At 47.4% G+C, this 12,488-nt stretch overlaps 1 protein-coding gene and 1 long non-coding RNA gene across 3 annotated transcripts in view; one reads left to right on the forward strand and one right to left on the reverse strand.

Annotated features, from left to right (window-relative positions):
• The window catches only part of LOC121651305, a 543,600-nt gene that overhangs the window by 405,213 nt on the left and 125,899 nt on the right, over nt 1–12,488 (reverse strand). The window lies entirely within an intron of this gene.
• On the forward strand, nt 312–5,204 carry LOC121651760. Its single transcript, XR_006012473.1, has 4 exons — nt 312–471; nt 570–734; nt 2,795–2,965; nt 5,168–5,204. It is a non-coding gene; the product is annotated as an uncharacterized LOC121651760 (long non-coding RNA).

Here is a 12,488-nt window from a genome sequence, read left to right on the forward strand (position 1 = left end):
GAAACTAGATTCAATATGTCTCCATCAGAGAGCTGTGGACGAGGCCTTACAGAGTCCAAATGGACACCTGGACTTGTTCCTCCGCTTCCTCCTGGGTCTTTCACTGCAGACCAATCAGAGTCTCCTACGAGGCCTGATGACACAGACAGGAAGTAGCTCACAGACCAATCAGGAAACAGTCCAGTACATCAAGAAGAAGATCAGTGAGAATGTGTCTGCAGAGAGAAGCATCAATCTGTTCCACTGTCTGAATGAACTGAATGATCGTTCTCTAGAGGAGCAGATCCATCAGTTCCTGAGCTCAGGACGTCTCTCCACAGATTATCTGTCTCCTGATCAGTGGTCAGCTCTGGTCTTCATCTTACTGTCATCAGAAGAAGATCTGGAGGTGTTTGACCTGGAGAAATTCTCTCCTTCAGAGTGGGTTCTTCTGAGGCTGCTGCCAGTGGTCAAAGCCTCCAGCAAAGCTCTGTAAGTACATATATAGCAGGATGTGGAGAAACATACTGCTGCTGGTATAAGGGTACATCATGGACAGATTATTACTTGTCTTATTATTTCCTCTTCAGACTGAGCAGCTGTTCCCTCTCAGATGAAGGATGTTCAGCTCTGTCCTCAGCTCTCAGCTCTCCGTCCTCCAGACTGAAGGACCTGGACCTGAGCATCAAGGACTCAGGACTGAAGAAGCTTTGTGATCAACTGCAGAGTCCAGGCTGCAGACTGGAAACTCTCAGGTCAGGTTTCTCTGCTGCTCCCACATGTTCTACTGTTTCAGCTTCATACCGTCTCTGATGCAGTAACCTGCAACACTTCCAGAAATATTTTATCATCAGTTTTAGTCCACGTAGCCTAAAGATGTGTCCTACTTTTCCACTTCCACACCACTAACAGCCCCCACACTGCCCCTCAGGCAGGTGTACAGTCTTACTGCTGAGGGGACCAAAGCCTCCCTCAGTTTGTCTGGAACAACAAGTTTATAGAAATGCAGCAACACAACAACTTGTACAGTTTTCCTCCTCATTCTACCTTTTCAGTGAGAATAATCCAGTCTGTTCTGGGCTTGAACAAGGACTTTGAAATCTGGCTGAATGTCTGAGGAGGCCATGTGACGGACAGCTGAGAGGTGGTCATCCGTGATGGAGGATCTGTGTTTGAGTTTGTTAACTTCACTGAGAATGTTCACATACATAAGTAGATTCAAAGAGGACTAGAATCCTCTGAGCATGCCTCCTCTGGTGTGGAAAGTTCTCTTCTAGAGCAGCATTAACAACGTGGTTCATCTTTAACTGTCTTACACAACACTTCCTGATGTGTAACACAATGCAAAAAGTCCGTTTCTGTCACTTTGTCCTGCTTTCTTTTTAAAAGACCAACATTTTCCCCTCAGACGTGGACAACCACCTGTTGTCCCACCTGCCAGGTTGTCCCATTTCTGTCCTAACTTGTGTAACATGCATTTACCTCTGTGAATAATCCATAACCAGTGGTCGTCCCTTTCATCGGCTGTATGGCTGCCAGCTTTTCTGTGACTTGATAGTCTGCAGTTATTCCACGTAAGAAGAAGAGAAGCTGGGCGGAGTCACGCACATGGCAGCTCTCATCCAAAGCCAGAGAAAAACAAAGTCTGCAGCTCTGTTCTTCAGCTGAAGCTTTAAGTTTCAGCATGTCCTCAACCCGCCTCGTCACGGTGCGTCGGCAGAGCGAGACGTTCTCAAACTCGTCCTTTTCCTCCGGACATATCAGTGCAGCAGAGTCCAATAAGCTCTCCTTAATAAACTCTGTCAGAAAATGCTTCACTTTTTCTGCTGATTCAGTGAGAAATGACATAACTTGTCCCAACGGCTGCTTCTCTGTGGTGTGAAGTTTGGTAAAAAGTCTTGCTGGGTTGCAGCTTTGCTCTTTTTCAGACAGGTTGTTGTATTTATCTTCATGTTTGGTCGTGTAGTGTAATTGTAATCTTTAACACAGCGACCTGTGTACCACAAATCCAGCACACAGCTTTACCTTCAACTTCTGTGAAGACGTTCTTGTTGGTCCTGTTAAAAACACGACGTTCATGATCAACTTTTCCTTTTTTAGCGCGAGTTGACATTTTATGAGTAACCTGGTTAGCATCACCTTCACTCAAAGCTCACATCACGCACACACGTCAATACGGAAGTAACGCTTTTCAAAGTAAAAGCAGAACTGTTGTATCAAACACACAACGTAGATATTTCTATAATCTATGTTGTAATTTAGGATTGACGTCACGCGGGCCGTAATATGCCCAGGTCTGATCAAACAGACTGAAGGAAACCCGACTATAAATCAGCCTCAACAGTCCAAACAGGTTCTCATGGCTTTCCAGAGTCTAGATGCATAAAACTAGTTTCATGTGTAAAACGATGTGAACCCACATCAACAGAAACATGTTGTAATTCCTGAAGTCCTGCGTACGTAGCGCTCCGTTAATAAATCCATGATGAAATGTTACTGCTGCTCTTCAGACGTCTGCTCTGATTTCCAGCCATGAGCGGCAGCAGATGCTCCACAAACAAGTCACAGATAAATCCTTGTTTCACACACAGCTGCTCATGCAGGAGAACGGAAGAAACCATGAAGAAGCAGCATCTCACCAAACGTTAGGATCTCCTCAGTGACGTAGAAATTTGTGTTGTTTGATGTCTCAGTTCTGGAATCAGAAACAGAACCAGAACAAAGTCAGAGATCATCTCTGTAAGTTCAGAACAAAGAACCCAGCAGAGAAAAGAAAGCTTCTTACAACCACTCATTATGTCCATCGTCTCTCCAGGCTGACTGTCTCCAACCTCTCAGAGAGAAGCTGTGAACTTCTGTCCTCGGCTCTCAGCTCCCGGTCCTTCTGTCTGGAAGAGCTGCAGCTGAGAAGCTGCAGCCTGGAGAGAACAGGAGTGAAGCTGCTGTGTGCTCTACAGAGTCCATCATGTGACCTGCAAACTCTCAGGTGAGGTTGGTTCGATGCAGAACAGCGTGGGATGAGTTTATATCCCAGCAGCCACCAGGTAGAAGCCATACTGGCAGGAAGAGAACAGATTCAGGTGTGAGCAGAACATGGATCTATTATTAAAAACCAGCAGCGATTAAAAGGAACAAACACTGAAGTTTATTTTACTAAAAACTATTTTACATTTAATATCAATAGAAAAAAGTTCAGTTATCCGGCCGATCGCTCTACTGACTGATACATCCAGCTGTTCTTCCTCTCTGGTGTCTTCCTCTGACACGCCGTTGATAGCATCTCCACCTGCTGCCCTCCTCCACCTTTCTGACCTGCTGGTGACCACGCCGTCCCCACCACATAAAACCTGCTCTAGTTTTCCAACGTGGTCCATCAGGATCTCAGTCCCACATTCTGGAGAAATCCTCTTCTTCCCTCTTTTTCCCTCCTGAGCCACCATTCAAATTATGTGTATATGGATCACAGGAGACTGGTCTAGGATCTGGGTTCAGGTCTAGGGTCTGGGGTCAGGTCTAGGATCTGTGATGCGGTCTAGGATCTGGTTTCAGGTCCAGGGTCTGGGGTCTGGTCTAGGATCTGGGGTCAGGTCTAGTATCTGGGGTCAGGTCTAGGATCTGGTTTCAGGTCCAGGGTCTGGGGTCTGGTCTAGGATGTGGGGTCAGGTCTAGGATGTGGGGTCAGGTCTAGGATCTGGGTTCAGGTCTAGGATCTGGGTTCAGGTCTAGGATCTGTGGTGAGGTCTAGGATCTGGTTTCAGGTCCAGGGTCTGGGGTCTGGTCTAGTATCTGGGGTCAGGTCTAGGATCTGGTTTCAGGTCCAGGGTCTGGGGTCTGGTCTAGGATGTGGGGTCAGGTCTAGGATCTGGGGTCAAGTCTAGGATGTGGGGTCAGGTCTATCATCTGGGGTCAAGTCTAGGATGTGGGGTCAGGTCTATCATCTGGGGTCAGGTCTAGGATGTGGGGTCAGGTCTAGGATCTGGGGTCAGGTCTAGGATGTGGGTTCAGGTCTAGGATCTGGGGTCAGGTCTAGGATCTGGGGTCAGGTCTAGGATGTGGGGTCAGGTCTAGGATCTGGGGTCAGGTCTAGGATGTGGGTTCAGGTCTAGGATCTGGGGTCAGGTCTAGGATGTGGGTTCAGGTCTAGGATCTGGGGTCAGGTCTAGGATCTGGGGTCAGGTCTAGGATCTGGGGTCAGGTCTAGGATCTGGGGTCAGGTCTAGGATGTGGGGTCAGGTCTAGGATCTGGGGTCAGGTCTAGGATCTGGGTTCAGGTCTAGGATCTGGGGTCAGGTCTAGGATCTGGGGTCAGGTCTAGGATGTGGGGTCAGGTCTAGTATCTGGGGTCAGGTCTAGGATGTGGGGTCAGGTCTAGGATGTGGGGTCAGGTCTAGGATGTGGGGTCAGGTCTAGGATCTGGGGTAAGGTCTAGGATGTGGGGTCAGGTCTAGGATCTGGGTTCAGGTCTAGGATCTGGGGTCAGGTCTAGGATCTGGGGTCAGGTCTAGGATCTGGGGTCAGGTCTAGGATCTGGGGTCAGGTCTAGGATCTGGGGTCAGGTCTAGGATCTGGGGTCAGGTCTAGGATGTGGGGTCAGGTCTAGGATCTGGGGTCAGGTCTAGGATCTAGGGTCAGGTCTAGGATCTGGGGTCAGGTCTAGGATGTGGGGTCAGGTCTAGGATCTGGGGTCAGGTCTAGGATCTGGGTTCAGGTCTAGGATCTGGGGTCAGGTCTAGGATCTGGGGTCAGGTCTAGGATCTGGGGTCAGGTCTAGTATCTGGGGTCAGGTCTAGGATGTGGGGTCAGGTCTAGGATGTGGGGTCAGGTCTAGGATGTGGGGTCAGGTCTAGGATCTGGGGTAAGGTCTAGGATGTGGGGTCAGGTCTAGGATCTGGGTTCAGGTCTAGGATCTGGGGTCAGGTCTAGGATCTGGGGTCAGGTCTAGGATCTGGGGTCAGGTCTAGGATGTGGGTTCAGGTCTAGGATGTGGGGTCAGGTCTAGGATGTGGGTTCAGGTCTAGATAAGGAGGTTATAAAGCTGGTTCTCTCTACAGTCTTTCAGTCTACATCCAGGATGAGGGACGACTCTATGATGTCATTGTTTTCTCTTTGGGATTAATAAAGTTTTTCTGGTTGTGATCTGATTCATTTTATATCTCTCGAGTCTTTTTCTCCTGAACTGTGTCTCCAGGCTGAGTGCGTGTGGTCTCTCAGAGACAAGCTGTGGACCTCTGTCCTCCGTCCTCAGCTCCCAGTCCTCCAGTCTGACAGAACTGGACCTGAGCAACAACGACCTGCAGGACTCAGGACTGAAGAAGCTTTGTGGTGGACTGAAGAGTCCAGACTGCAAACTGGAAGTTCTCAGGTCAGGATTCATCAAACAGTTTACAATGAGTTTTTATTAGAGGGGGACTGGCTGATGCTGGTTTTAGAGATCAGGTTCTCATTTCTAAGCTGGCGTAGGTACAAATACCAGCGTGTTATAATAGCCAATTATATCACCTCCTGGGATTTATAAAAACAAACATGGTGGGAGAATGTCCCCGCCTTCACGGCTACTCTGACTCTGGCGTCACACAGAATCTGGAGAAAGGGGAAACTGCAACACCACCGGTCCAGAATAAACCCAAAGAGATGATGTGAGACGTTTGTTCAGTCACATGACTTTTACATCACGTTAGATATTAAAGCTGTTTACAACATGAACCAAGAGGCACTTTTAATACACTTCCACCACTGCATGCTTACATATAAATACATAAGAAACCTGCTGTCATCAATCAAAGTCTTTTCATTCTCTAAACGTCCATGTGTGGCTCAACATGTGGCTCATCGGCCTGGGTCCACAGTAACTGAGGCTTCATCTGTAGGATCTGCTCCGTATCCGTTGTTGGAAACGAGGCTTCAGGCGGCGAATGGAAGCACCGGAACCGCTCTACGTTCTGGTGTCTGCAGACGTCTTTCTGAAGAAGTCGTCCCAGCATGCAGCAGCCAGTAAAAGAACAGGTGGAAAGTAGCTTCAGTTCCCAGCAGAGCGGGACCAGACTGGAGGCTGGAGGTCTAGAAGTGATGCAACACTTAGGAAACACAAAGAAAAGTTTTTATTTCTCCACAAAGCTTTTTAGTGGCGTCCCAGTTTCCCTCCAGACTTCATCTCCTGCAGCTCCTTGTCCACCTGGTTAATAGCGGTGATGGTTCCCTCTGCACCTGCAGGACTTCCTCTGAGGACACGGCTGGAGTCTCTGAATCAATGATCTGAAACAAAGAGAAGATGAAGGGACGCCTACCAGCTGGTCCAGGCAGACATCTCCAGCTGTGCCGGTCAGCTGATTTCCTAGGACAGGTGTGAAGATCCTGCATTATTTTCCACAGGGAATCCTAGGAAGCAGTGAGGAGAGCAGCCTGCTCTGTTACTACAGACAGGAAATGACTGGTGGATTATAGTCATTCCATAGACGTACATGCAGAGCTTGGATCAGAGTACCGATCCTCCACCATATTTCTTTTTTTTCTTTCATTTTCAAGGTTTACTTCAAGCATGTCGAGATTTTCACTTGAACAAAAACCACATGAGTGTTTGACAGGAAGCAACGCAACCCTGTCCTGTCTGAGGAGGAGGAGGAAGCGTGGGCTCATTAATCCACATCTTCCCTGTCTCAGCAGTCTGCTGATCATCATCAACCATCTCCTGTTTGTCTCCTCCAGAGATGTTCAGACATAGAAACCTTTATACTTACATGTTACCTCCTGTAACGTGGACGTGTTGTGTGGAAAGAGAAATGAGCTCAGCAGGTCTAGTAAAGGTGGACAAACCCACAGCTACACTGGTACTGGAGGTTCCACAGTGTGTGTTGCTTTAATAAAGGACATTGGTCAACCATCTAAAGCCCGGCTGGACGGCTACTGTCTCATCAAACATAAAACACGTCCGTCACAACGAGGGTGAAGAGAACAAGAGAAGAGCTCCCAAAAATGTCCGTCTGCAGCCCAAGCGTGTGCAAGACCATCCGTTCTCTCCCAGAAGCATCTTGATGACATCATCATTAGTAGACGAGCAGAAGCACCCTTAAAGGGCCATTCCACAGTTACACCTGTTACACTCCTACAAACAAACAACTACTGAAAGCGTCCCACACCATGAGAAACCCGTATGATTCTGTCCTGGAGGGAAGTGGTGCTTCAACCCAGCATGTCTGTTTCCCTCTGCAGGTCCAGCTCAGAAAAGATGATCCTTCTCTTCTTCTTCCTTTCAGCAGCTTTTCTTCTGATCACGGCGACAGATCAGCAATAAAACACGTTTCATTTCCTCCTTTTACTCATGACTGCCTCCGTTTCATTACAGCTCTGCTGTCATCATGTTTCATCGTGTGTATTTATATTCAGAGGTTAAAGTAGTTTCCTCACATGGAAAGTCGGCTAGATATCAGCTGTTACTGAAGAGAACTTGGATCAGAACGGTGTCTGCAGAGCAGGGGGTCCTGGAGGTCTACAATCCTGCAGCTTTCAACACACTAGAGCATGTGTAGAAATGTCCATCATGTGCAGCAGCTTCAGTGTTACAGCTCTTCTGTCATACGTGTTCTTTCTGCAGCCTGTCAGGATGTCTGATCACAGAGGAAGGCTGTGCTTCTCTGGCCTCAGCTCTGACCTCCAACCCCTCCCATCTGAGAGAGCTGGACCTGAGATACAACCATCCAGGAGACTCAGGAGTGAAGCTGCTGATGGCTGCACTGAAGCATCCACACAGACTCAGGTATGGAGAGGCTGCTGCAGCCACACAATGTCTGATAGAGGAGGAAGATCTGCAGACATTTTCTCTGTCCTTCACTCAGTCCTGCTTCATGCTGGATATGAGTGTTATATGAACCATCACACATGTAGGAGCCTTTTTCCTTTGCTCACAGCAGATATGTGAGTAGGAGAGTCTCCAAGGAGAACATCTGCAGGAACAACAGTGATAACTGTCTGTTGCTCAGAGTTTCTTCAGTCTGGAAACATCTCTGCAGGTTAAAGGGACATTCTGTCCTAGAAACATCTTTTCTGTCCTCTGACCCTGGATCAGACACAGAGATGCTCCAGGAAATGTTAGCTTAGCTTAGCTTAGCACAGATGTTTATAAAAGCGTGTGAACAGTCATGTTCTTGTAAAGTTCTCTTTAGAAATCAGTCCATGTGGAAATGTGCACGTGTTGATCAGACCTGTATTCCTACCTCTGTATAGACACATTTAAACACATGATGGATGAAAAGCTTCCCATGAATGATGATGCTCAGTGATTCTCCCACTTACTGGAGGCTCCTGATGCTGAACCACAGCAACAGACCCACAACATGAATTTAGATGAGACACATATAGAGCAGGAAGTATTCTGGTCCCTGAAGACTCCTTCCCTCTAGATTCTTTCATTCATGTCGTCTTCTGTTGGTGCCGCTGCTCCGTGCAACGTCACACATGAGTGTCGTTGCAGTTTTTAATCTCTTTCCTTCAATTAGCTGCACACAGCTGATCACAATGATGGAGACAGTCAGTGGAGCCCCTCCCCCTGATCTGATCTGAAAAGAGGAGTTAGACAGGAAAACACAAGTTCTTTACTTCTTCATGCTCCTGAAGTCTGGCTTAGTGTTTGATGATCTGGACTCATAATGAGGACATGAATGAAAATGACTGAGAGAGTCTCTGGATTTCTGTCCAGACTTTGTCACTTTACACTCAATATTCACTCAGCAGTCACATGACTTAAATGTAGGTTGTTTTAGCAGAAAATGCAGCGTCATGCTAAAGACTTCAGACCTGCCGGTGGACTGGATTCCTGTGGGACTGGATCAGGAGTCTTCCTGTATCAGTGCTGCTGATCAGTGGTGTAAATAGATGATAAGGACCTACTGGAGCCACTAGGAGGTGGAGTAGAGCCCTACTGTCCCGTAGGAATGGACTGATAACCACTGATAATGCTGCTTCAGTCATGTGATAACGGCTGGATCGGGTGCTGGAGGAGGTGATGGAGATGGCAGTGTGTGTGTGTTGTGATGAAGATGATGATGTTACATCAGGTTTCCTGGTTAACGTGAAAGGACTCAGTATGTTCACAGCTGATGTTGAGGAAAGATGAGACAGACTTTCCTGAATCCTGTCACATCCTGTATTTCAGCAGCTGCAGCTCCATGTCTGACCACCAGAGGCAGTCTAACCTCTCCTCTTCACTCAGGACTTTAGAGCTTTGATGGTCCCATGCTGCTGATTCACTAATTACTCATTCAATCATCCATCAGATGATCAATCAGCTTCAATAACAGTGTAGATGTAGGAGTCAGTAGAAGCTGGTGATGTGGCTGCACTTCAAACTGGAAATGAATCAGCAGACTGGATCAGATGTGGAAGAAGTGTGGTGAGTTGATGCTGCTGATCCCTCTGATTTGTTCCTGCTTTAGAAAGAAATGTGTTTGTGTCCACACAGCAGCAGGATCTGCAGGAATAATGTGAGGGAACAAATCCTCAGTGTGATGATGAAGAGCTGTTAGTGGTCAGTAGGAAACAAGCCGTCACAGCTCCAAACACACACATCATGGCCTCAAACAGAGTCTCTGACAGTCATTTAGCTTCATGTGCAGGAAAAGAAGCACTTTAACATTTCCCAGCTGAGTCACAACAAAGAATCTGAGCCAATCTGCTCTGCAGAGGAGATTATTGTCAGAAGCTGATCAATAAGACTTCAGGGCAGAGAGAAGATGCAGCTCTTGGTTAGATCAGGAGTTTCTGCAGAGTTCTTCATCTGTGAAGAGATGAAAAGGAGAAGATGGTTGAAAGAAGAAACTGGGACTTCCACAAAGCAGTTTTCTTGGTGTGGGTGTGGACCAATCAGCTTCCTGATTCTGCTCCTTCTAGTCTGGAGATGCTCCAATCAGGTGGACGTGTCCAGATGTTGGACTGTTCCTTTCTCAGTGTAGAACAAAGTGTGTGTGAGAGCCATGTAATGTCCATGTTAGCATGCTCTGACCCCCTCCTCCTTTCAGGGTGGAGCCTGCTGGAGAACCATGGTTGAGACCAGGAGGTCTGAGGAAGTGTAAGTGTGTTTTTCATTGGATTCATCACATTCAACCATCTTCACACTGTCCCATCACTCATTCATCAGTCAGCATCAAAGTGTCAATAGATCAATAACTGCAGCTGGATTGTGTTTGTTCTCTCCATCAGATTCCTGTCCACTCACCATCCACATGGACACAGTGGACAGAAAACTCAAACTGTCTGACAACAACAGGAAGGTGACATCTGTGGAGGAGCTTCAGTCATATCCTGATCATCCAGACAGATTTAACTGTTTTCAGCTGCTGTGTGAAAATGTTCTGACTGGTCGCTGCTACTGGGAGGTCGAGTGGAGAGGATTCGTTTTTATATCAGTGAGTTACAGAGAAATCAGAAGAGACTGTAGGTTTGGATTAAATGATCAGTCCTGGAGTCTGAGCTGCTCTGATTATGAAGGTTACTCTGTCTGGCACAATAACAGAGAAACACACATCTCCTCCTCCTCCTCCTCCTCTTCCTCCTCCTCCTCCTCCTCCTTTGTCTCTGACAGAGTAGCAGTGTATGTGGACTGTCCTGCTGGCTCTCTGTCCTTCTACAGAGTCTCCTCTGACTCACTGATCCACCTCCACACCTTCATCACCACATTCACTCGTCCTCTCTATGCTGGATTTGGGTTCTGGTCTGGTTTCTGGTCTGGTTCCTGGTTTGGTTTCAGGTCTGGTTTCAGGTCTGGTTCCTGGGTGTCTCTGTGTTGAGTGTAAAGAGTGTGGTGGTAGCAGAGAAACTCTGACTGGTGAACAGATACTTCAGTCTGTACATGTCTGTCTCTTTCACTCAGAAACATCTTTTCAGATTCATGGATTCAATCAGTTTGTGTGTGAAACTCTTCTAAATGGTTCCTTGGAAACTTCTTCCTCTTCCAGTCCTTTAAAGATGGAAGCTGTGCTTCTTCCAGGATCCACATGTTGTTTCCAGTCAAAGCTTCACACTGAATATCAGGATGTTGTGTTGACTTCATGTCAGCTGCAGTTAGTTCCACTTCATGATGCTGGAAATGAAAATCCTCCCAGTGTTTCACTCCGTTTGTCTCTGTTTGGACTTTCGGACGTTTTCTTGATGAATTATTGATTTTTACGTCATAAAATGGACTTTTTCTGGTAATTCTCCATTTCTTTGTTTCCATCCGTCTCCAGATGTTTGGCTTTCCATGTGAAACGTGGAATGAAGTTTTCTTTTTGGTTTTAATCTCTTTAAACTGGTTGTGGGCTTTAATCTGATGGTTTTCATGTGTTAGTAGTTTATAATGTAACCTGATGTTTTCTCTTTATCTCACGGATGTAAACGTGATCATTTAATCCGTCTGACAGAATAAAAACATTTGATCTGAATCTGTTCAGCTGTCTGCTTTTAATTTAAAGAATATTTCCAGAATGCAGAACGTCCTTGGACAGGTCTCTGCTGGAGTCTGGCTGTTGGACGGTGTGGACAGGTGTCTCTTATCCAGAGGACCAGTTCAGACAGGTGCAGTAACACAGGTGAGGAGAGGAGGAAAGAAGCTTCTTACAGAGGAAGGAACAGGTGTGGGAGGAGCAGATTTCCTGCTGCTTTGTATTTATTTCACACAAGAAGGTAGAAAGAAAAGTTTAAAAAGCATAGAAGTGGTTTCCTGGATGTTTCCACGTTGGCTCTAACAGGTGAGGAGCACCTACGATGGACATTCCAGACCTCTTCGTCTTCACTGGGATGAGGGAACCTGGACAGCACAGCTTGCTTAGCGACCAAAATAGTTCCCATCATGTGCAGGTTGGCTTCACAAATTTATGAAAATATGTAATGTGATATCCAGAAGTCCACACAGCAGACAAGGCTGGGCTGTGTGTCTTTGTAAGTGTGTAAATAGGAAAGAACAACAGACTAAACAGCAAATAAAGAACCTGGAACAACAGCTTGTAGACCTAAAAGGACTCCTGCAGCGTGGACCTCAGTTCTGCTGCATATTTGTCTCCTTTTCTGGCTGGAACCTGCACGAGATGCTGTTTGGATGTGTGTGTTGTTGTGTTTTCCTCCTGCCATCTGGATGTCCCTCGCCTGCACCAACACACATAAAGGACGAGCGCTTGGACCGAAGGAAAGGACGAGCGCTTGGACCGAAGGAAAGGACGAGCGCTTGGACCGAAGGAAAGGACGAGCGCTTGGACCGAAGGAAAGGACGAGCGCTTGGACCGAAGGACAGGACGAGCGCTTGGACCGAAGGAAAGGACGAGCGCTTGGACCGAAGGAAAGGACGAGCGCTTGGACCGAAGGAAAGGACGAGCGCTTGGACCGACGGACAGGACGAGCGCTTGGACCGAAGGAAAGGACGAGCGCTTGGACCGAAGGAAAGGACGAGCGCTTGGACCGAAGGAAAGGACGAGCGCTTGGACCGAAGGACAGGACGAGCGCTTGGACCGAAGGACAGGACGAGCGCTTGGACCGAAGGACAGGACGAG

This window comes from Melanotaenia boesemani, chromosome 2 (genome assembly GCF_017639745.1).
Source record: "Melanotaenia boesemani isolate fMelBoe1 chromosome 2, fMelBoe1.pri, whole genome shotgun sequence".
Taxonomy (NCBI): Eukaryota; Metazoa; Chordata; class Actinopteri; order Atheriniformes; family Melanotaeniidae; genus Melanotaenia; species Melanotaenia boesemani.